The sequence below is a fragment of the Heptranchias perlo genome, chromosome 5, assembly GCF_035084215.1.
Source record: "Heptranchias perlo isolate sHepPer1 chromosome 5, sHepPer1.hap1, whole genome shotgun sequence".
NCBI lineage: Eukaryota > Metazoa > Chordata > Chondrichthyes > Hexanchiformes > Hexanchidae > Heptranchias > Heptranchias perlo.
The window spans coordinates 47,878,480-47,902,171 of record NC_090329.1 but is presented as its reverse complement, the minus strand read 5'-3'; the positions used below and the strand labels follow the sequence as shown (position 1 = coordinate 47,902,171).

Sequence of the window (23,692 nt, the reverse complement as noted above, 5' to 3'; positions counted from 1 at the left end):
TGCTAAGTGTGTGAATGTGAGGTAAACCCAATGAATTGAACAGTTGAGAACTGATTTATAGAGATTGTTGGTAGCTGGGTGATGGGGGTGTAGTGAATTGAGTAGTGGATGAGGCTGGAGGTGCAGTTGGTAGGATATGCCCTTTGAAGATTGAATCACTCACCTTGACAACTCGTGTCAAATCATTATACTTCCTCCTTTAAGTGGAATGGGTTCCATGGTGTAATGGTGAGCACTCTAGACTTTGAATCCAGCGATCCGAGTTCGAATCTCGGTGGAACCTGGTTTATTTTAGCTATGGTGGTATAGTAGTGAGCATAGCTGCCTTCTCAGCAATTGACCCGGGTTCGATTCCCAACCATCGCATTTCAGTGTTGTATAAAACACTGGTTAGGCCACAGCTGGAGTACTGTGTGCTGTTCTGGTCGCCACACTACAGGAAGGATGTGATCGCTTTGGAGAGAGTGCAGAGGAGATTCACCAGGATGTTACCAGGGCTGGAGCGCTTCAGCTATCAAGAGAGACTGGGAAGATTGGGTTTGTTTTCCTTGGAGCAGAGGAGGCTGAGGGGGGACATGATTGAGGTGTACAAAATTATGAGGGGCACAGATAGGATGGATACTAAGGAGCTTTTTCCCTTCATTGAGGGTTCTATAACAAGGGGACATAGATTCAAGGTAAAAGGCGGGAGGTTTAGAGGGGATTTGATAAGGAACTTTTTCACCCAGAGGGTGGTTGGAGTCTGGAACTCACTGCCTGAAAGGGTTGTGGAGGCAGGAACCCTCACAACATTCAAGAAGCATTTGGATGAGCACTTGAAATGCCATAGCATACAAGGCTACGGACCAAATGCTGGAATATGGGATTAGAGTAGACAGGGCTTGATGGCCGGCGCGGACACGATGGGCCGAAGGGCCTCTATCCGTGCCGTATAACTCTATGACTCTATGACTCCTGTACGGCATCCATGTTTTTGGAGCCATAATCCTGGCATTGAAAAATAGAAACCAATCATGACACAGCTGAAATAATAAGGGTTAAACTGGATAAACCCCGAAAATAGGCATGGGGAATCCGGTCTGTGATTAACCTTTGCCCATTCATTGCGCTGCAGATAGGACATTAAATCGTGCTACCTGCTGGTTTCCATGATTGCTGCTTGCAGCCAGCGCTACCTGCGCTGTTCATTGGCTGCACGTATATTGCGAGTGGCTAGCACTACTTAAAGGTAGTCTGCACCTCTTAAAGAAGAAGTGCATAGTGGCTGCTGGAAGTGGGGTCAGGAAGTGAATTTGTTTTGAAGACTTTTGTCAAGGTGGCTCAACCTGCGAGAGAGCATGCACCAAGGTTGACTGATGCTGTACTGGAGGAACTATTGTTCTGATGTGGCTGTCATGACACGCAGTGTCAATCTCTGAGATGGTGGCTGCGAGTGTCAGATCGAGTAACGATGTGAGTGCATTATCACTGTCTTCTTCCTCTTCCTCATCTTCCTCCTCTGACTTGGAACATTCTAGTTCTTGGGTATCTGAATTGAAAGAGGGATGAGGGTTGGGTTGTGGTGAAGGGAGAGGAGAAAGTAAGAAGTGCCTGCTTACACCATCTGCAGCTTGTGAGTTAGAAGAGATTGTGGGATGAGGGAGAAGTGGGAAGAGAGAAGGAGGATTAGGTATGATGTGGAGATGCCGGTGATGGACTGGGGTTGACAATTGTAAACAATTTTACAACACCAAGTTATAGTCCAACGATTTTTATTTGAAATCTACAAGCTTTCGGAGGCTTCCTCCTTCCTCAGGTAAATGTCAGGAGCTCCTTGAAGCCTACGCATTTATACATCACAGAACAATACATGGTGTTTACAGACTGCCCCTGCAACTGCCCGTTGCCAAGGTAATCACCATGTTCAGACAGAGAGGTATCACCTACAGAACCCCCGAATACACATTCAACAAAAAAACAAACAGGAAAAAAAAACAGAGAGAGAGAGAGGCAGAAACATCCGGAAGGCAGAGAAAGCCAGCAAATGACCCATTATATTAAAAACAGATAGCTTTTGTTCGCTGGTGGGGTAACGTGTAGCGTGACTTGAACCCAAGATCCCGGTTGAGGCCGTCCTCATGGGTGCGGAACTTGGCTATCAATTTCTGCTCGACGATTTTGCGTTGTCGTGTGTCTCGAAGGCCGCCTTGGAGAACGCTTACCCGAAGATCGGTGGCTGAATGTCCCTGACTGCTGAAGTGTTCCCCGACTGGGAGGGAACCCTCCTGTTTGGCGATTGTTGCGCAGTGTCCGTTCATCCGTTGTCGCAGCGTCTGCATGGTCTCGCCAATGTACCATGCTCTGGGGCATCCTTTCCTGCAACGTATGAGGTAGACAACGTTGGCCGAGTCACAGGAGTATGAACCATGCACCTGGTGGGTGGTGTCCTCTCGTGTAATGGTGGTATCTGTGTCGATGATCTGGCATGTCTTGCAGAGGTTACCGTGGCAGGGTTGTGTGGTGTCGTGGACGCTGTTCTCCTGAAAGCTGGGTAATTTGCTGCGAACGATAGTCTGTTTGAGGTTGGGTGGCTGTTTAAAGGCGAGTAGTGGAGGTGTGGGGAAGGCCATAGCGAGGTGTTCGTCGTCATTGATGACATGTTGAAGGCTGCGGAGAACATGGCGTAGTTTCTCCGCTCCGGGGAAGTACTGGACGACGAAGGGTACTCTGTTGGTTGCGTCCCGTGTTCGTCTTCTGAGGAGGTCTATGCGATTTTTCGCTGTGGCCTGTCGGAACTGTCGATCGATGAGTCGAGCGTCATATCCCGTTCTTACCAGGGCGTCTTTCAGCGTCTGTAGGTGTCCATCCCGTTCCTCCTCATCTGAGCAGACCCTGTGTATTCGCAGGGCCTGTCCATAGGGGATGGCCTCTTTGACGTGGTTAGGGTGGAAGCTGGAAAAGTGGAGCATCATGAGGTTGTCCGTGGGCTTGCGGTAGAGTGAGGTGCTGAGGTGCCCGTCTTTGATGGAGATTCGTGTGTCCAAGAAAGAAACTGATTCTGAGGAGTAGTCCATGGTGGGCTTGATGGTGGGATGGAACTCAGGTATGCAGAGACCCTCCTCATCGATCCCGCCAGCACCGCCAATGGCCATGGCCTCAGCGACACCCCTTCCATTGATGGCCAGCAATGTATCCTCCATGGGGGTGAGGATGTATGGGTGCTCCTGTTCTCCTTCAGTTCTTTCTTGCTGCCTCCTGTTATGCGCCACCTTCTCCAGCAAGAAAGAGGGAAGTGTATCAGTGTGTATCCTAAAATATGTGAGAGGAGTCAGAGGATAATTTCGATGGGCCAGGCTACAGAAGAAGGCTGATGGACGTACACAACCAAATGCTTGGTGCACTGGAAAGCTTGGCAGAAAGCCTGCGCACAATGTCAAGGGCATGGAGGAGTCCAGCTATAACTTGGCACAGGGCCCTGCACAGAGCTTGGAGCCCATCCTTTCCCGCATGTAATGGGTCGTCACCTCCATCAGCACACCTGTGGAACCCACCATGATGCAACATCTGATGACCAATGTCACAGCTTCCATTGCAGCACAAACACCTGCGATCCAAGTTCTGCATGCTGCATTTGGAGCTCAGACTGCTGCTAGCGTGACTCTGGGTACCAATGTTGAAAGGGGCTTCCAGGGCATCACAGCAGTCCAGCAATCTGTTCTCCAGCAGATCACCAGGGTTGCTGAGGCGCTGCCCCGAGAGAGTGGCAGTGGCTCCATGGAAGATGAACCTGCTGTCCTCTCTCAGGATGACAGTATTCCTGCTGTCACCCCTGACACTCCGCCAGTGCCTTTGCTGTTGCCTGTCAGCCAGCCAGGCCAGACTGCTGCAGCCCAGGCCACGAGGGTGCAGTCTGAGTTCGGGCTCTCCCAGCCCAGAGCTGCTCAAAGTCGTCCTCCAAGGCCGTCTGAACTCTCCTCACTTGAAGGCCAGCAGCCTTCCACCTCTCATGCCCCAGCCACTAGGGATGCATCTCGTAGGAGCACTAAGAACGGTAAAGACAGACGAGCAACAGGCACTGAGGGAATGTACAAGGGTAAATAGTATCAGTTTGTTTGAATCATTTGATGTGTAAATCTATAAACGTGGATTTGAATTTATATTCGGTGTTGATTTTCAATTCTGCGATGAGCTGTAGGAGGAAGCAATGTGTAATCAAAAGGAGGACAATTTGATGATCATGTGAGAGCAAAAAGGTAAGGAGTGTGGGGCTGTTGGCGAATGGGGAGGTGTCCTTGAGGCTACTTGTATTGCTCATTAAACTTCTGATCATGCAGAGCCCTGGCAGACTGGGCCTGTCTACCTTGTTGCCTCCCTGCCTCTTCCTCCATCTCCTCCTCTTCTATCTCTTCCTCCTCCACCTCCTCCTCCACCGCATGTTCTCGCCTCATAGGCGGTGGCAAGGGCTGTCCCCTCATAATGCGAGGTTGTGCAGCCTGCAGCATACAACGACAAATCTTGATACCCGTTCAGCTGAGTACTGCAGAGCTCCTCTAGACCAGTCCAGACAGCGGAAGTGTTACTTGAGGACACTTCCGGACTGGAATCATGAGCCATTTCATGAGGGGATAACCCTTGTCACCCAGTAGACAGCCTTTGACTTGCAGTGCTGGTTGAAATATAGGTGGCATGGAGTACTGCCACAGAATGAAGGAAACATGACTGCTGACAGGATAGCGGGCATTGACCTGCATAATGCGCTGCCTGCGGTCGCACACCAGCTGCACATTGAGGGAGTGGAATTCCTTTCTGTTCATGAATATGGCTGAGTTGAGATGTAATAGAATGTGGGAAAATGTGAAGTCATCCACTTTGGGAGGAAAAATAAAAAAAGCAAAATATTATTTGAACGGAGAAATACTACAAAATGCTGCGGTACAGAGGGATCTGGGTGTCCTCGTACATGAAACACAAAAAGTCAATAAACAGGTGCAGCAGATAATCCGGAAGGAAAATGGAATATTGGCCTTTATTTCTAGGGGGATGGAGTATAAAAGCAGGGAAGTCATGCTACAACTGTACAGGGTGCTGGTGAGACTATACCTGGAATACTGCGTACAGTTCTGGTGCCCTTATTTAAGGAAGGACATACTTGCATTGGAGGCAGTTCAGAGAAGATACACTAGGTTGATTCCGGGTATGGAAGGGTTGTCTTATGAGGAAAGATTGAACAGGTTGGATTTATCCTCATTGGAGTTTAGAAGAATGAGAGGAGATCTTATTGAAACATACAAGATTCTGAGGGGACTCGATAGGGTAGATGCTGAGAGGATGTTACCCCTCATGGGGGAATCTAAAACTAGGGGGCATAGTCTCAGAATAGGGAGTCACCCGTTTAAGACAGAAATGAGGGGGAATTTCTTCTCCCAGAGGGTCGTGAATCATTGGAATTCTTTACCCCAAAAAGCTGTGGAGGCTGAGTCATTGAATACATTCAAGGCTGAGTTAGACAAATTTTTGATCAACAAGGGAGTCAAAGGATATGGGGAAAGGGCGGGAAAGTGGAGTTGAGGTAAAAATCAGATCAGCCATGATCTCATTAAATGACGGAGCAGGCTTGAAGGGCCAAATGGCCTACTCCTGCTCCTATCCCTTATGGAGCACGTATGGCAATATGCTTGCAGTCAATGGCACCCTGCATCACAGGGAAGCCTGCAATGCGAGCAAACCCTCGCGCTCGCTGCTGCTGCTTGTCTCTGTCAAGACGAAACGTGATGAGTGCGTACAGAGTCTCAGTGACCTCTCTTATACAACAGTGTACTGCAAACTGTGAGATATTGCTTATATCTCCAGCAGCACCCTGAACGGAGCCAGATCTGTAAGAATTAAGCGCCATGGTTACCTTGACAGCCACAGGCTTGCCCTGCCCAGACTTGCCCAGCTCCGAGTCTGCAATTGTAGCTGCAGCAGTTGACAAATCTCAGTCACAACCTCTTTAGTGAACCGCAGCCGTCGGATGCACTGGTCGTCGCTAAAGTTGAGGTAAAAGAATTGGTCCCTAAAGGCCTTCATTGGATATGGCCTCCTGTTGAGTGCCCTGCGCCTCCTCCTCCCCCCACCTCTACTAGCAGCTTGTCCTGCTCTGCGTGACCTCTCTGCATGCTCAATCATGTTCAATTCCCAGAGGAAGCCCAAGCAGGCCAGCCATGTCAGGAAGCAACTTTTTCCAGCACACTATTTTAAATGCCACTAACAGTGCTGCAAGACCAGCCAGACCACTCTCTATAGAATATTGCAACTTTCTCCAAGTATAGGAAACTTCCACAAACGCCCACAATTGTACCAGCAGCCAGAATAACTAATCCAGCAACTAACCTGTAACTCCTGCATGCTTCCTTTAAATAGCGCTGGTGGGGGCAGGGGGTCTATCATGCCCTTTAACTCCTGTTCAGCTCTACAAGGTTAAGACAGTGTGTAGGCTGGAGCGGGGAGTTCAAAGATGTCGCCAGCTGCTTCAAATCAGTGTTGCAAACTCATTTTCGTCATAATCTCCCTCCTCTACATGTTTCTAGCCTTCGTTTGGTGCACGTGCTCAAATGCCTTTTCCAAGATGGCTTCCTGCGCACGTCACGCTGGAAGTGTGCGTGCGCATCTCGGACGACATTTTCGGGGCTGAGGTGTCCACATAGCACCGACAAAACTGGCGCTATGCAGCCCAATTTAGCCCCCTATTAGTGTGATCTTTAGAATTTACTTTGTTTTATCGCAGTTAGTTAAATAATAACTGATAGTTAAAAACATTTATCTGTATTTGAAATGTTTTATTTATAAGGGCTACATTCTCTGATTTCCTAATAAATCCTTTGCATTGCTTTATGTGCATTGTGCTAATTCAAACTAAGTACCATTATTAATGAGATCATATTAATTTTTTTTACTGTGTAATATTGATTTCACTCAATTCAATTTTCTTTTATGATACCAAACCTCTTTTCAAGGCTCTTGAAGCCATTAGTTTTTATAAACTGGCTTAAAAATGTATTGCTTCTATCAGTGGTTTTCCTTCTGGGATTTACTATAGTAAGTTAAATAAATAATTGATAAGTACCTCATTTATCCATTTTGTACTAAGCTTACTTGCTAGCAGATCTCATTTAATTAATTTGTTCTGCTTTTGCTTCTGGCTGGTAGGAATCTGGGAGGGGGACAATGCTCACCATAGCAATTGAATTAATGGCCCAGATTTTACTGGGGATCTGCGCCTCAATAAGAACATAAGAAATAGGAACAGGAGTAGACCATATGGCTCCTCGAGCCTGCTCCGCTATTTAATAGGATCATGGCTGATCTTCTACCTCCACTCCACTTTCCCGCCCTATCCCCATATCCCTTGATTCCTTTAGTGTCCAAAAATCAATCAATCTCAGTCTTGAATGTACTCAACGGCCGTCATCTACTCTCAATCATCAGCAAAGTGATGGAAGGTGCCTTCGACAGTGCTACCAAGCAGCACTTACTCACCAATAACCTGCTCACTGATGCAAAGTTTGGGTTCCGCCAGGACCATTCAGCTCCAGACCTCATACTGCCTTGATCCAAACATGGACAAAAGAGCTGAATTCCAGCGGTGAGGTGAGAGTGACTGCCCTTCACATCAAGGCAGCATTTGACTGAGTGTGGTACCAAGGAGCCCTAGTAAAATTGAAGTCAGTGGTAATCAGGGGAAAAACTTTCCAGTGGCTGGAGTCATATCTAGCGCAAAGGAAGATGGTAGTGGTTGATGGAGGCCAATCATCTCAGCCCCAGGACATTGCTGCAGGAGTTCCTCAAGGCAGTGTCCTAGGCCCAACCATCTTCAGCTGCTTCACCAATGACCTTTCCTCCATCATAAGGTCAGAAATGGGGATGTTCGCTGATGATTGCACAGTGTTCAGCTCCATTCACAATCCCTCAGATAATGAAGCAGTCCGAGCCCACATGCAGCAAGACCTGGACAACATCCAGGCTTGGGCTGATAAATGGCAAGTAACATTCGTGCCAGGCAAGTGCCAGGCAATGACCATAAGAACATAAGAACATAAGAAATAGGAGCAGGAGTAGGCCAATTGGCCCCTCGAGCCTGCTCCGCCATTCAATAAGATCCTGGCTGATCTGATCCTAACCTCAAATCTAAATTCATGTCCAATTTCCTGCCCGCTCCCCGTAACACCTAATTCCCTTTACTTCTGGGAAACTGTCGATTTCTGTTTTAAATTTATTTAATGATGTAGCTTCCACAGCTTCCTGAGGCAGCAAGTTCCACAGACCTACTACCCTCTGAGTGAAGAAGTTTCTCCTCATCTCAGTTTTGAAAGAGCAGCTCCTTATTCTAAGATTATGCCCCCTAGTTCTAGTTTCACCCATCTTTGGGAACATCCTTACCGCATCCACCCGATCAAGCCCCTTCACAATCTTATATGTTTCAATAAGATCGCCTCTCATTCTTCTGAACTCCAATGAGTAGAGTCCCAATCTACTCAACCTCTCCTCATATGTCCGCCCCCTCATCCCCGGGATTAACCGAGTGAACCTTCTTTGTACTGCCTCGAGAGCAAGTATGTCTTTTCTTAAGTATGGACACCAAAACTGTATGCAGTATTCCAGGTGTGGTCTCACCAATACCTTATATAACTGCAGCAATACCTCCCTGTTTTTATATTCTATCCCCCTAGCAATAAAAGCCAACATTCCGTTGGCCTTCTTGATCACCTGCTGCACCTGCATACTAACTTTTTGATTTTCTTGCACTAGAACCCCCAGATCCCTTTCACAGCAGTACTTTTCAGTTTCTCGCCATTAAGATAATAACTTGCTCTCTGATTTTTCCTGCCAAAGTGCATAACCTCACATTTTCCAATATTGTATTGCATCTGCCAAATCTCCGCCCACTCACCCAGCCTGTCTAAATCCCCCTGTCGGTTTTTTATGTCCTCCTCACTCTCCACATTCCCTCCCATCTTTGCATCATCTGCAAGCTTTGATACGTTACACTCGGTCCCCTCCTCCAAATCGTTAATATAGATTGTAAAGAGTTGGGGACCCAGCACTGACCCCTGCGGAACCACTGGCTACTGGTTGCCAGTCCGAGAATGAACCATTTATCCCAACTCTCTGCTTCCTGTTAGATAACCAATCCTCCATCCATTCCAGAATATTACCCCCAATCCAGTGATTCTTTATCTTGAGCAATAATCTTTTATGTGGCACCTTGTCGAATGCCTTCTGGAAGTCTAAATATACTACGTCCACTGGTTCCCCTTTATCCACCCTGTATGTTATGTCCTCAAAGAACTCAAGCAAATTTGTCAGACATGACTTCCCCTTCGTAAAGCCATGCTGACTTTGTTCTATTAAATTATGTTTATCCAAATATTCTGCTACTGTCTCCTTAATAATAGACTCCAAAATTTTACCCACCACAGATGTTAGGCTAACTGGTCTATAATTTCCAGCCTTCTGCCTACTACCCTTTTTAAATAAGGGTGTTACATTAGCAGTTTTCCAATCTGCCGGGACCTTTGCCGAGTCCAGAGAATTTTGGAAAATTATTACCAAAGCATCCACAATCCCTACTGCCACTTCCCTCAAGACCCTAGGATGTAAACCATCAGGTCCAGGGGATTTATCCGCCTTGAGTCCCATTAATTTACTGAGTACCAATTCCTTAGTGATTTTAATCGTATTTAGCTCCTCCCCCCCTAGAGCCCCCTGTTTGTCCAGTGTTGGGATATTCTTAGTGTCCTCTACCGTAAAGACTGAAACAAAATATTTGTTCAGCATTTTTGCCATCTCCATGTTTCCCACCATTAATTTCCCGGTCTCATCCTCTAAGGGACCTACGTTTGCCTTAGCCACCCTTTTTCTTTTTATATAACTGTAGAAACTCTTGCTATCTGTTTTTATATTTTTTGCTAATTTATTTTCATAATCTATCTTCCCTTTCTTAATCAATCCTTTAGTTACTTTTTGCTGTCTTTTGAAGACTTCCCAATCTTCTATCCTCCCACTAAGTTTGGCTACCTTATATGTCCTTGTTTTTAGTCGGATACTATCCTTAATTTCTTTGCTTAGCCACGGATGGCTGTCATTTCTTTTACACCCTTTTTTCCTCAGTGGAATATATATTTTTTGAAAGTTGTAAAATAACTCCTTGAATGAACACCTCTGGTCATGTACCGTCTTACCCTTTAATTTATTTTCCCAGTCCACTTTAATCAATTCCGCTCTCATACCATCATAGTCTCCTTTATTCAAGCTCAGTACGCTTATTTGAGAACCAACCTTCTCACCCTCTAATTGGATATGGAATGTAACCATGTTATGGTCACTCATTCCAAGGGGATCCTTAACTAGGACATTATTAATTAATCCTGGCTCATTACATCGGACCAGGTCCAAGGTTGCTTGCCCCCTTGTAGGATCAGTTACATACTGCTCAAGAAATCCATCCCTAATTCACTCAATAAACTCTTCCTCAAGGCTGCCCTGCCCAATTTGATTTGTCCAGTTAATATGATAGTTAAAATCCCCCATAATTATAGCTGTCCCCTTATTACATGCCCCGACTATTTCCTGATTAATACTTCTTCCAGCAGAGTTGCAACTATTAGGACGCCTATATACTATGCCCACGAGTGTTTTTTTCCCCTTATTATTCCTTATCTCTACCCAAACTGTTTCATTATCCTGATCCTTTGTCCCAATATAATTTCTCTGTATTACAGTGATTCCTTCCTTTATTAACATAGCCACCCCACCTCCCCTTCCTTCCTGGTGTGATTTATTGCTCCAATTTTGGATTTAAACTTCCAGTTGTTTAAAATGTATCACTGTTGCAAAGATTAAACTACTAGGATCTTTAAGTATCCATTTCCTGCACCTGAGATTTTGAATTTTAATATTGCTGCCATATGTCTGGAGCCCATTCCATTTATGAGACCATTTTCAGAATTTATATGTCTCCTTCTCTGTCATATTGTGCTCAACCTTACTAAAGACACTAACATAACAAATATATATTTTCTAATAAGTAATTTGCTTATTAATCACTATTGTTTCAATCAGTTATGAATAAGTTGATGTACATATACCTCATAAACATTTCGAGCCCATCTACTCAGGACAGTCAGCGTGTCATTATGTAAAGTTTTGCTGTCCACAATGAATTGCGATCTTCAGTCTCATTCAAACTCAAAACTTTTCAATAAGTTAAAAATTCAAGGTTAGCTTGCTTGGCTCATTTTATGTCCTCATAATTCACAAAATAATTGTCAATAATTATTTTATCCCTAAATTATTAATAATTTATAATGTAGCGACATGGAGTGGCCTGAATTCATAGATCACACACAGCAGTGAAACGGATAAGAATCTCGAAGGGACACTATCGTTTCAAATAATTGTAGATTGAAGTTTATTTAAGAGGTTACACGTCCATTCGCGGCTCCGGATGGTGAATGTGCCGTCACTTCAGCTCTTCAATCGGCACTGAGTGCCTGATTTGCCGCTTTGGTCACTGTGGCGTATTCTAATTAAAAAAATAGCAAAATTTGGAACAAGTTAGCAATCGGCAGTCTCGATGCCGAGATTTACGATGTACGTCACCAATCGCGCCGTTGCGGGAAAATCTGGGCCATTATGTTCTGCCAGTGAATGATAGCGTGTTCATCACGTAAAACACTAGTTACACTCATGTCAGCTGATTTTTTTTTTTGTCTGATCAACTTTGTCTGATTACACTCCTGTGAAGCGTTTTGGGACGTTTTACTACGTTAAAGGCATATATGAGTGCAAGTTGTTGTTGTTGATAGTTGTGTGCACAAGAGTTATGAGCAAAATAGTTTTGAGAAAACATTATACCCCTTCCTTAAATATTCTTTATGTTTAGGCGAAGGAAGTTGTTGCTTTTTATCATTAAGTTAAATTAGATGATAGAGAAAAAGAGAAAATGAATGTTTTGTTAGCTTGCACCCTCAGCATCTACACCTTCTCAATCATATACTGGAGCTTTAGGAAAGTGAGAGACCAAAAATGTCACCCTAGATATAAAGGGAGTGCGAAATTCCTGCCTAGAATCAATTAAGTACAAGAACAACCTAAACAACTGTTGAGAGTTAATATGGCTGTGCAGAAATGAATATTAAGACTATAGTTATCTGAAGGTGTACCAAACAAGGTTCTCAATTTTACACATCAGTGTAGTTGGTTCGGAAGCATACCCAAACCTTCCCCTGCTACCCTTCAGTTAAAGGTATATCCCTTACTTTGTAATCACAAAGACAAATACAGATGAGTGAGGCCATTTGATTCCAGAGTTTTTACCTCCACTACCTTATTTGGAAGATCATTCCAGGTACTGATCAACCTGCATGAAAAATACATCAGTCTTGGTCTTGCTTTTTACCACTTTATAACTATAACCTAGAAATTACTGTTGGTGTATTCGTGAACAAATGCTTAACATGGTCACATGGCCTTCCCCTGTCCACTATTTTAAGGAAGGTGTAACTCTTGTAAGCATTCATCTGCTACTTTCATCAAGTAGTTTTGAGCCTTATGTCCCCAATCATTGTAGTTTAATTTAAAATAATGTACTGCATTTAGTTTTTCTATAAGATCTTTCATTCACTTCCATTCATGCTGAAAAGCCAGAGTTTCTTTTTCAGTTTTTACTCACAACTTATCCTCAAACATGAGGGATCAGCCTTGTAACCCTTTTCTGCACTGCACCAAGCCGGGAATATTTCCCTTGTGCCTCAACAACAGGAATGCTACTCAGTGCTCAAGGAGTATCAAAGAGCAGTGCACTGTACAGTTTCTGCATGACAGCCTCAGACTAGCACTGTACTGATTTGCTCAGAATTCTATTTGCTTTATTGATTGCTACTTTACAATGACTGGGCACGGTCAGTGTTGTGTCTGCTATCATTCCTAGATCTCTTTCAGCCTCTCCTCTAGCTGGCTCATAAACATTCACGGAGTAAGTGTGTGTCCCATTTCTTTTCTTCCAATGTGGAATGCCTCTGTACTGAATTTCAGCTGTTCACTTAAAAAGACTCTACTGCTCTCCCTCCCCCTAGTTTAACATCAGCTGTGAATTCTACTAAAAAAACATTCGGGGCAATTTTTTCCCTTCACCACCTGGGCAAGTGGATTGCCCATCCATTGTAGAACCAGCTCGATTTTCATCCAATTGAAATAATAAACTCATTTTTATACATGTTTATGTTTTCAAATAATACAAATATTTAACAAGAAAATCTCTTAAGATCTGTTTAAAAAGTATTTATCTCATTAGTAACATCCTGCTTCACTTACAATGTTATGCCATCGACAAACATAGTCGTTCTGCTTGTAATATCTTCAACAAGGTCATCGATAAATGTTATGAACTGCAGGGGTCCTCCAGACCAATCCCTGGAGTACTCCATCAGTTATATCTACATGTCATAACTATTACCATTAATAACCACTCTCATTTCATAATATCAGACCAATTTGACTTCCCTAATTGTCTTAAAATGAGCTCTCCTGAAAACTGGTACATTCATTTTATTATCCTTTGCATTGACTTCTGCCGGAAGATCAGATCTAATTGTATCACGATCAGTGGTACTCAAGTATTCTCCTATCTACAAGTTCCCTGCTATCTCACTTTAAATACTAGCCCTGATATTTTCCTCTGTACATTATTTTTAATAGAATCATAAACGTGCAGCTTGTAAAAGTACATTAACACACAGGGTAGATCAAATTCTTCCTGGGTAATATTTTTTCACAAACAATGCTAAATCTTGCATTAATTTTATAAATTGGCCTCCCATTTTGACAGATGTCTACATTCAGTTCACTTAAATTGCAAATAACATCTTCCATCCTTGACTTCCAAGCTTCTGTTTCCCATCGCTTTCATGTAGGTGTCTAAATACTTAAGTGCAGCAATACTATTAAACTGATACAATCAAATACTTTAGCTTCTTAATGCTTCAAATGTCTCATCATGTCTACTTTGCCTATGGCTATGTTTCTTCTTAATTATCTTCTAACTAATGATTTTCCTCTTGCCTCCATTTTCTAAATGAAATAAATGAGTTCTGGTCCAAAGAAGTAGAGATTTTTTTTTAAAAGACATAGATTTAGACAAATAACTTTAAGTATCATCTATATACCTCAAAACATACAGTACATTGTGTAAGAGGGTAAACTTGTGAGACATCTGTTCTCATTAAAGCTGCTCTGTCTACACCCTGCTGTTGTGTCATCTGTAATACAGAAAAAAAAGAAACATTCTTGTTTCAATTCATAGGTTCTAAAATGAAAAACCATAGCTCCACTGTAAGGCTTTAGGAAAAGTAATGTTACTGTAGAACTACCACCTCAAACTTCCAGTAACTTTATGGCTGAGTACACTGGGCCTTAACAGAAATATTCCTGTGTTCATTCAGTCATGTGCCCACCCATGTCTTGCTTAATGTGTTACATGGAAAAAGAGGCCACATGACATGAATTAATCACACTCACACCACCGTGGAATAAAAAAGTACTGGTTATGTGGAATTTTCCAAAATTTTCCCTGAAACTACATGTTCTAGTTCAGGAACATATTCTAGTTCCTATTAGAACTACCAGAACATTTTATTGTTAACAAAACCCACAATAATTAAATAACATTTAAAAAAAAACAGATTTGGGCAGAATGTTTTCATTTTCATCCACATATCTGAAAACATGCAGTATGTACTGTGATTTTTAAGACATCTATTCTTGTTACTTATCACTGGAAACTGCATTAGGTTTTATTAAGACTAGTATTATTGCTTTTTACAGTGTAAATTACACAGCAAAATTTGTTATAGTACTAAAGTTAAAGTAACTAACTAAATCATAATAAAGTAAGTAAAGTTCTAGCACTAAAGTTAAAGCAAAGTCAATAAATAAACGTCATACAGCGGAAACGCCAAAACATGACAGTAGCACTGTAATGATGAGGAATTTGACTTGTATATTACAATGGATAAACACAACTGAACTCAAGAAGTATTTACAGTCAACTACTATATACAGATATGATGTGGAGATGCCGGTGATGGACTGGGGTTGACAATTGTAAACAATTTTACAACACCAAGTTATAGTCCAGCAATTTTATTTTAAATTCACAAGCTTTCGGAGGCTTCCTCCTTCGTCAGGTGAACAATGTGAATTTAAAATAAAATTGCTGGACTATAACTTGGTGTTGTAAAATTGTTTACAATATACAGATATGGCTCTGCTTGTATTTTGAATTGCGCTGATATTAAACTGAATAGAACAAATGTAGTTTTACAAAAAGTACAGATAAAACGAGGAACTATTTACATCCTAAAACTAGCAAAGATACTTTAGTGAAGGTGTTCAATTTATTTTCAGGGAGGTATATCGCTACAGACAACACAAAATAGATTTTATATCATTTTTAGCCATCACTAATGTTTTCCAGTGATAGAAGTAATGAGACCTTGTTTCTGGTGGTGTAACCATGGAGCCACACCAGCAAATAATTTCTTGCCATTTCGGAAAAAATTAAACTCCTACAAAGGGCTTCTGTTCCAAAAGGAAACCGGACTTCTTACTCAAGCATTTTAAATGTTTCAAAGAAATACTGTGTGTGTGGGGTGGAGAGGGAATCCTCTCACAATATACTGAGTTTGGTCAGCCTTCCATTTTATATTAACGTGAAGAGCAGCAGCATTGTTATTGAAGTGCACGAGAAGATGCGCTAATAATTCATTAACATGTTTCAGTAATGATGCAGAAAGACAAACTGCAATTACATTGCTTAAAAAATACTTTTGAATTGTAACACAAAGAAATGCTTGGATTGCCGAAGGCTATAAATTCATGAAGAGATCAGGGCACAATAGATATCAATCAACTATATACCCAGGCAACATAAAATGTGCAAAGTTGGAGCAAGATTTTAATTCCACAGCTCTCCTCAGCATTAACACTGACACATGCTTTGTTTATGGTTGCAACTGTAACTGCAATACAGTTTTAAGCATTTAGAAAAAAAATCGTGGCTGCAGTAACAAAAAAATGGCTAACACCATACATTTGGATCTTGTCCTGCTGCTACAGCTGCGCCCTCATTGTGAATAATTTTACCAGCACTTTCAATTGGGTTCCTCTTCTCATCATAGAACATTTTCTTTAAAGTTGAAATTATAACAAAATATTTTGCTTTTGATAGTTTATAGAGGTCAGGACACACAGCCGCCTTCGTTTACCAGGAATCATACGGTACTAGTGAGTTAATCATTCCACAGTATAACTCCAGGCATTTCTGAGGGCGGTAATTTCCGACATCTAATGAAAAATAGCGCACAGACATAAACATGCCTTGTCACCAAAATAAACAGATCATTGTTTCGACCGCTAAGTGTGGGAAGCAATCGCTCATTGACTTTGAAAAGCAACCAGTGTAAATTATTTGAAAACTAGTGGAATGTCATATCATTTATTGCAAACAGTACGGTGTTGTAATCGAGGCCTAGTGATGTGGGAATGACTTACTAGGAGATTCACTCATTTTTAAATTGATTTTATGTAAGTGATTTTATACTTTCTTTTGGAATGTCCTGGAATTTTAACATTTGTGTAAATTGACTTTGATGGCAAACCACATGCTACACATTAGGAGGTATTCAACAGAGGACCCACTAAAGTAAATTGTCAACCTTATTCCAAAAGCCTGTCAATTGGAGGAGAATCAAAAGATTGAGGGAAATATGGAAAGTGACTTTACTTCATTGCAAGTTTCAAGGACGACACCTTGGGCTCAATTTTCAAAGGGTGGCAAGATGGCACCGGGGGAGGTGAGGGGGATGGTCAATGGGCACTCGGCAAATGCAGCAACATCAAGAAACCCACGGGGAGGTTAAGTGCAAGATGCTATTTTCACGAGGCTAACGGTGGAGCAGCTCAAATCAGGCAGCAACTTGGAGGGATTCGCAATTCACAGGGTATCACTTCTTCGCCACAAGTTGCTGGCCGATTTGCACATTAATAACGGCATGCATTGTTTGTGCCTGTGCCGGCTTAACACTTCCAGTCCTATAAAAGTGCCTTCTCCAGTCTTGCAGTATTAGTTCTAAATAAAAGACGTGCCTGCAACTTTAACCCAGCTCCTCATTCAGATGCTGATCTATCAGCTGTGGAATTGGAGCATTTTCTGTTTTTATCTCAGATTTCTAGCCTTCACAATTTTCTTTTTACTTCCAGAAATAATTCATTTGCATTGAGATTGGTGGAGAGAAAGACAAATTAGGCAAGAAAGTCATTGTTACTGAGAAAATGAAGAGGGATAGTAAGATAGAGGGGAAGATAAGGGAGAAAGAAAGAATATGGAAAAAAGACAGTGAAGAACAGAAATTATGAGAGAATAGTAAGGGAAAAACATATTATGACATAAAAAGAGAAACAATGTTTAAGAGGGGATGAAAGACAAAGACACCAACTGGAGAGAAGAGCAGAATGATTCCCTGGCGTTGAAGAATTCTGCTGCAGTCAGAAAAATTGAGCGGAGACAGGTAGGTCATTAGAGAGAACACACAAAAGACGAAAGTGAAACCAAGGCTCAGAAATTGACATTCTGCTCAATGGTATTGCTGCTGCCCCTCAGATTGGGACTGAAAAAATAAGAAGCTAAAAGCGCCACCCTAAAAAATCTTCTCTTGAACTGCTCTGGATTTGGGTGGCAAATCCCCTACAATTCTGGTTGCACCAAAGAACTGTCAATCAAATTTTTATTATCAATTTTATTCTTCCTTCCACAGAGAAGCAGATCTACAGAATGTGGCAGTAGGGGCTCCATAAAATATTGACGAAGGGATTTTGCTTTGGCACAAGCCACAATGTTCATTTCTATGCACATGAAACAAATTTGTGGAAAACATTGACGTGCACTAGAAACACACTAGCAACCTATACAATATTGAAAGTGTACATTAATTATTTCATAACAATGAACCATGAGGTAAATAAATTCAAGAATATAGTGTGAGGAGGAGGAGGCGTACAAGCAAATGTGCATGAGGATGTGTTGAACATTTTTCAAATTTATTAGACGTTGGTTCCAGACTATTGACTATTCTGTAAAATTACATCATTCAGCTGTTCAGTCATATTGGCAAATCTACATCCAAAAGACTAAAAGAAGTGCATGAACTCAAATCATAAAACTGTCATTACTGTGTGGCTAATTGCACTAGTCTACAAGATTTTTCAATTCATTTAACAGCTCATTAGAAAATAGTCTGCGCTGAGCTGTCTCTAAATGACACAGTGACACTTTAGAGCTAAGCCAAATTAAGGTAGAGTGACACTTAGGGCTCGGTTTTCAAGCTGAAGTGCGAATGCGTTGGGGGCGGGGAGACTCCGAAAATCGGGGAAATCCCGAGCGGGTGAGGAAGCCTGGCTCCAACCTGCCGACTTCCGGGTTTCCCACAGACGCGTCTGTGTGCGTGCGCGCCTCACGAATGCGGAAGTCCTACCGGCAATTAAAGCCGGCAGGATGATAGATAACACAGTTATTTAGATAGTATTTGAAGTAGCTAATTTTATGGTGATTGAGGCAGGGGATCGATTTTCATTCAGCATCAACGTGTTTCCCGCGCTGTGGGAAACACTCCATGTTTTAGGAGACGTGTTTCAGCCAGCAGCCAGTTGGACATTGAAATGCTTGTTTGACAAATGGGGATAAAAGGTGAGTTATTGCAGCAGGGCCCTCATTTCTTTCAGACAAACTTTTGGCTGGGAGATCTTTGTGCTTACACTGAAAATTCTTAGTTTCCACTCAGAATTGTTCTGTTTACGCATATTTACCAACTTTTCAGACCCTCTCAAACTGACACCATCAGGATGAGGCATGCGATGGCTGCATTCACCGCTGCATCCGAGGATGAGCACCATCACCATCCTCTCCAGGCACGGTGTGTGTTTCCACCACGTGGAGCTCCACAACACAGTGCTGCACCACAGGCACCTGCACAAGAGCACAGAGGGCAACAACAGAGAGAGTGACGTCGCAGGAGGCACTACCCTCGTCAGAGGGTCTACAGACCAAGGCTCAGCTTCCTGGAACTCTCTGAGGAGCAGTGCATACGGAGGCTGAGAGTGAGTCACCAGGTGGTCGCAGACATCTGAAGCCTCCTTCATGCCAAGCTGCTCCCGGCTGGGCCGAGCGGCATCTCATTACCCATCACTGTCAAAGTGACCACTGCCCTCAACTTCTTCGCCTCCGGATCATTCAGGGTGCCACTGGGGATATCGCCGGGGTCTCTCAGTCGTCTGCACACAAGTGCACAAGGCAGGTCACCGATTGCACCCATATAGCAATCCGAGCACCTCCATACAAGCCAGGACTGTTCATCAACAGAAAGGGTTATCACTCCATCAACACTTAGCTCGTTTGTGACCACCGCAAAAAATTCCTTCACGTGTGTGCCAGATTCCTTGGCAGCTGCCATGATTCCTTCATTCTGAGGGAATCCAACTTCCCAGGGCTCTTCTATGCACCGAACACCCTTAAGGGCTGGCTCCTGAGGGACAAGGGTTACCCCCTGCATATGTGGCTCATGACACCTCTGAGGAAACCCATCACCAGGCAACGGCGTCGCGACAACGACAGCCACATCGCCACCAGGTGTACAATTGAGCATGCTATAGGGCTGCTCAAGATGCAATTTAGGTGCCTTGATCGTTCTGGGGGAGCGCTTCAATATGCACCAGACAGAGTGGGATGCATTATGGTAGTGTGTTGTGTCCTGCACAACATGGCACAACAGAGAGGGGTGCCGCTTGAGGAGGCCCCATCCACATCTGCCACCCACATTGAGGAGGAGGAGGAGGAGGATGACGACGAACCCATGGCCAGGGCAGCAGCCGACCTGGTTCGTGTGAACGGTTCTCCTAACATCAGAAAGCGTGAAGAGTCCAGTTCTCAGACCACCTGGAAAAAGCAACATCAGCCCCACCACCCCTCTCTGCACAAAACAGACCAGCAACTACACATACACCCACTGTTAAGTGACCCAATGGGTGGCATCAAGTGTTGCCGTTGATGGTGAAAGGGCGCTATCACAAAAGCCAGTAGTGGTGAGAATGATAACTTTTAATGTGAATATAACAAAAAACAAATATAAATGGAAAACATGACAGTCTGTCAGACACCCTTGTGCATACCCTTCGTGATCACAAAACCTTCGCCTTTCTCTTCCTATCGCTTCTACGTGGTGCATTCCCTGCGGCTGCAGCTGAGATAGTGCCAGTTACTCATGTTCATGCCCTGACTGCTTAGATGCTTTCGGCCTACGTCCTCTGGGTTTTGGTGCCCGTAAGAGCCCCTTCAAAGTCTGCTCCACCTGCACCTGTGCAGGGGCAGACTCGACCACCTGGAGAGGAGGCAGCATTGTGGGTACTCGTTGAGAGAGAAGCAACAAGTAAGACGTGGGAGCACTTTGAGTGGCGTCCCCACTTCCATGTCCCCTTTCGCCATCATCCCTCCCCTGGGCCAGGGCCACATCACTCCTACCACTCTGCTGGACAACAGTTTGGAGGACATGTGTGATGCCTTGTAAGGCCAGTGCTAGTGTATCTGTCTGCCTGCTTAAGGCGGCAGAATATTGTTCACCCTGAATCCAAACGGCCATTGTCAGGGCCTGAATGGACTCATTCGTGAGCCGTGCTTGAATCTCAACGGAGGCTAGCCCTCCCTCCATCTCAGACATTCCTGAACTTACCTATGCTGCCATTCCACTAATGCAGGAGTTGGACTCCTCTATTCTCTACACTCTTGTGGAGAGTGCATGTTGCACCTGTTCCAGTACCTCACAAATGTTCTGCTGTCCCTCAATTATTCTCCTTTTAAAGGATGGTCCCCAGGGTTCAGCATCTGCTTCCAGCTGAACAGAGCCTGGAGAGGAGTGGTCCCACTGACGTGGACTCCCTGCAGCTGTCCCTGCCACCAGTGTCTGCTCGAGCTCACATGTTTGTGGTGACTCACCAGGTGCCAACCCAACTGACTGGCTACTAGGACCCACCGAGGTATGAGTATCTGCGCTGGTGGATGGCTCACTATCTTGTGACGGTGCCCCCTCAGATGCAGGGAGCTCCTCAGAGGAATCGCCTTCTGCCATCACTGCAGTCGTTGAAGGGCCTGTAAGAGAACAGAAGGCAATATTAAGCATCATCACAGATGTGTCATGTTGCGATGAGCATACTGAGGTGTTCAACAAGCCAAGCATTGTTAACATCAATTCAGATTGTGTGTGATGGATGTTAAAGTTGTGTCACCAGACGTTTGTGGGGTGCCAGTCTCGGTCTCCCCGGCGGACAGACACTCGAGGGTGCGGCTCATCTCCAGCTCCTCCTGCTCCGTGTCTGTGAGGACCACTATTTGTTTTGACCCCCCTCTGGTCTTCGCCCTCTCGCATTTTGCGCTCTCTTCTCCTAGAAGGGAAGAAAGAACTGACACATGAGTGAGTGATGGTGAAGTGGCCAACCGATGAATGCATTGCTTTGGGTGAGGCAGACTGTGAAAGAGATGCATCAGAGGGTGAGTATGAGACAGACCCATCACATTGGATGAGGATTGGGGTGAGTGGTAGTGATGGGGTGAGTAATGGGAAGTTGAGGAAGTGCTGAAGAAGTGCAGGTAAGCTGAGGATGAGCCTTAGGTGGGCCTAAAGAGAGATGTGACGGCAAAGCAGAATGAGTTGCGGTGGGGGCAGTGATGTGGAACACGGAATGCAGGAGAATCAGTAAGTGTACTCACTTTTGCTGACCTAGTTAGATCATTGAACCGCTTCCAGCACTGGATCCAGGTGCGGGAGATGTTGCTGCTGCTGGTGACCTCCTCTGCCACCTCGAGCCAGGCCTTCTTGGTGGCAGAGGCAGGGCACTTCCTCCCGTCCGCGGGATAAAACACATCCCTCCTCCTCCTCACCCCGGCCAGTAGCTGCTGCAGTATTCCATCATTAAATCTTGGAGCAGCCTTGCCCCTGTGCTGCTCCATTGTGCCTTTTTAGTGTTTTTTTCTGCAGCTAAAACCTTTGGAGCAATGGCCCTTTAAATAGAACCGCTCCAGCTGACAGCCTGTCATGCGGGTGCGCAGTCCGCCCACTGCGCAGCTTTCGGACGGCAAACCCGGGAGCCACGCTAAGGGTCACCAATTAACTCGCGATCGTGTGGGAAACAGTAAGATTTTAATAGGTGGGTTATCCGAGCGACCACTGACCCCCCCCCTCACCCGCCATCCCGCCGCTCTTACTTGAAATTAAGATTTGCGTTACCAACAGGTTATGTACACACAATTTGGCGTCATCATTCTTACCTCAGCAACAACTGAATAATTTTCTGCTTATAGGCATTTTGATGTCCTTCAACCAGAAAAGAATTCAGCTAAAATTAAAGCCCCGGTGTCTGGACTGATTGTGCACGTGCTTATTTTTTCTCAGAATACAAGTTTTAGACTGTTGAGTATACCGACCGTTAATGGTGCAATGCCATTCTTCCATTGTCTGCTTCTTGGAGCCCGTGCCGACTTTTATGAAGCTGTTGGTCAGCTTTTGCTACTATCATTCTAGTAAACCTACGCTGCACTCCCTCCAAGGCCAATCTGTCCTTCCGAAGGTGCGGTGCCCAGAACTGCTCACAGTACCCCAGGTGCAGTCTAACCCGGGTTTTGTATAGCTGCAGCATAACTTCTGCCCCCTTGTACTCTAGTCCTCGAGATATAATGGCCAGCATTCCATTAGCCTTATTGATTATTTTCTGCACTTGTTCATGACACTTCAATGATCTATGTACCTGAACCCCTAAGTCCCTTTGGACATCCACTGTTTTTAACTTTTTACCATTTAGAAAGTACCGTGTTCTATCCTTTTTTGATCCAAAGTGGATGACCTCACATTTGCCTACATTGAATTCCATTTGCCACAATTTTGCCCATTCACCTAATCTATCAATATCGCTTTGTAATTTTATGTTTTCATCTTTACTGCTTACAATGCCACCAATCTTTGTGTCATCGGCAAACTTAGATATGAGACTTTCTATGCCTTCATCTAAGTCGTTAATAAATATTGTGAATAATTGAGGCCCCAAGACAGATCCCTGCGGGACTTATATCCTGTTATTCTTTGTCACGCAAGCTAATAATGGCAGTTGCCTCGGAGGACCCACAATGGATGAATGACGAGTGAGATAAATGTAGAAGAATTCAACTAAAACTAAAGCCCCGGTGTCTGGACTGATTGCACACAGTTTGTCAGTGTGCTAAGCGGGAATGTGGAGGAAATCCAGCAGATCATGGGGTTAGATTCCCTAGCAGTTAGTTCACTGTTAGAAGAGCATCCTGGGAAAAAGTTGAAAAGAGCAATTGTTGTTAAAAGCAAAGACATTAAATTAGCAGAGCATCGCACTGAGCCTCCTCCAGTACAGCCCACAAGAAACACCATGCAATCATTTGCAAACAACATTTCCTTAGAAATTTAAATTAAAAGACAAATAAACTAGAACATAAAAAAATTCCCAGCCCCAAATCATCACCAATTTCTTTTATTACTTATTCTGTCCCAGATATTTAATCAGGTGACTGGACAGAGCTGCAAAAAAAACTCCACACTGGATTGTAAAT

At 43.9% G+C, this 23,692-nt stretch overlaps 1 non-coding gene across 1 annotated transcript; it reads left to right on the top strand.

Annotated features, from left to right (window-relative positions):
* The first annotated feature begins 211 nt into the window (after positions 1–211).
* On the top strand, positions 212–283 carry trnaq-uug (transfer RNA glutamine (anticodon UUG)). The gene has a single exon. It is a non-coding gene; the product is annotated as a tRNA-Gln (tRNA).
* The last annotated feature ends 23,409 nt before the right edge of the window (positions 284–23,692 follow it).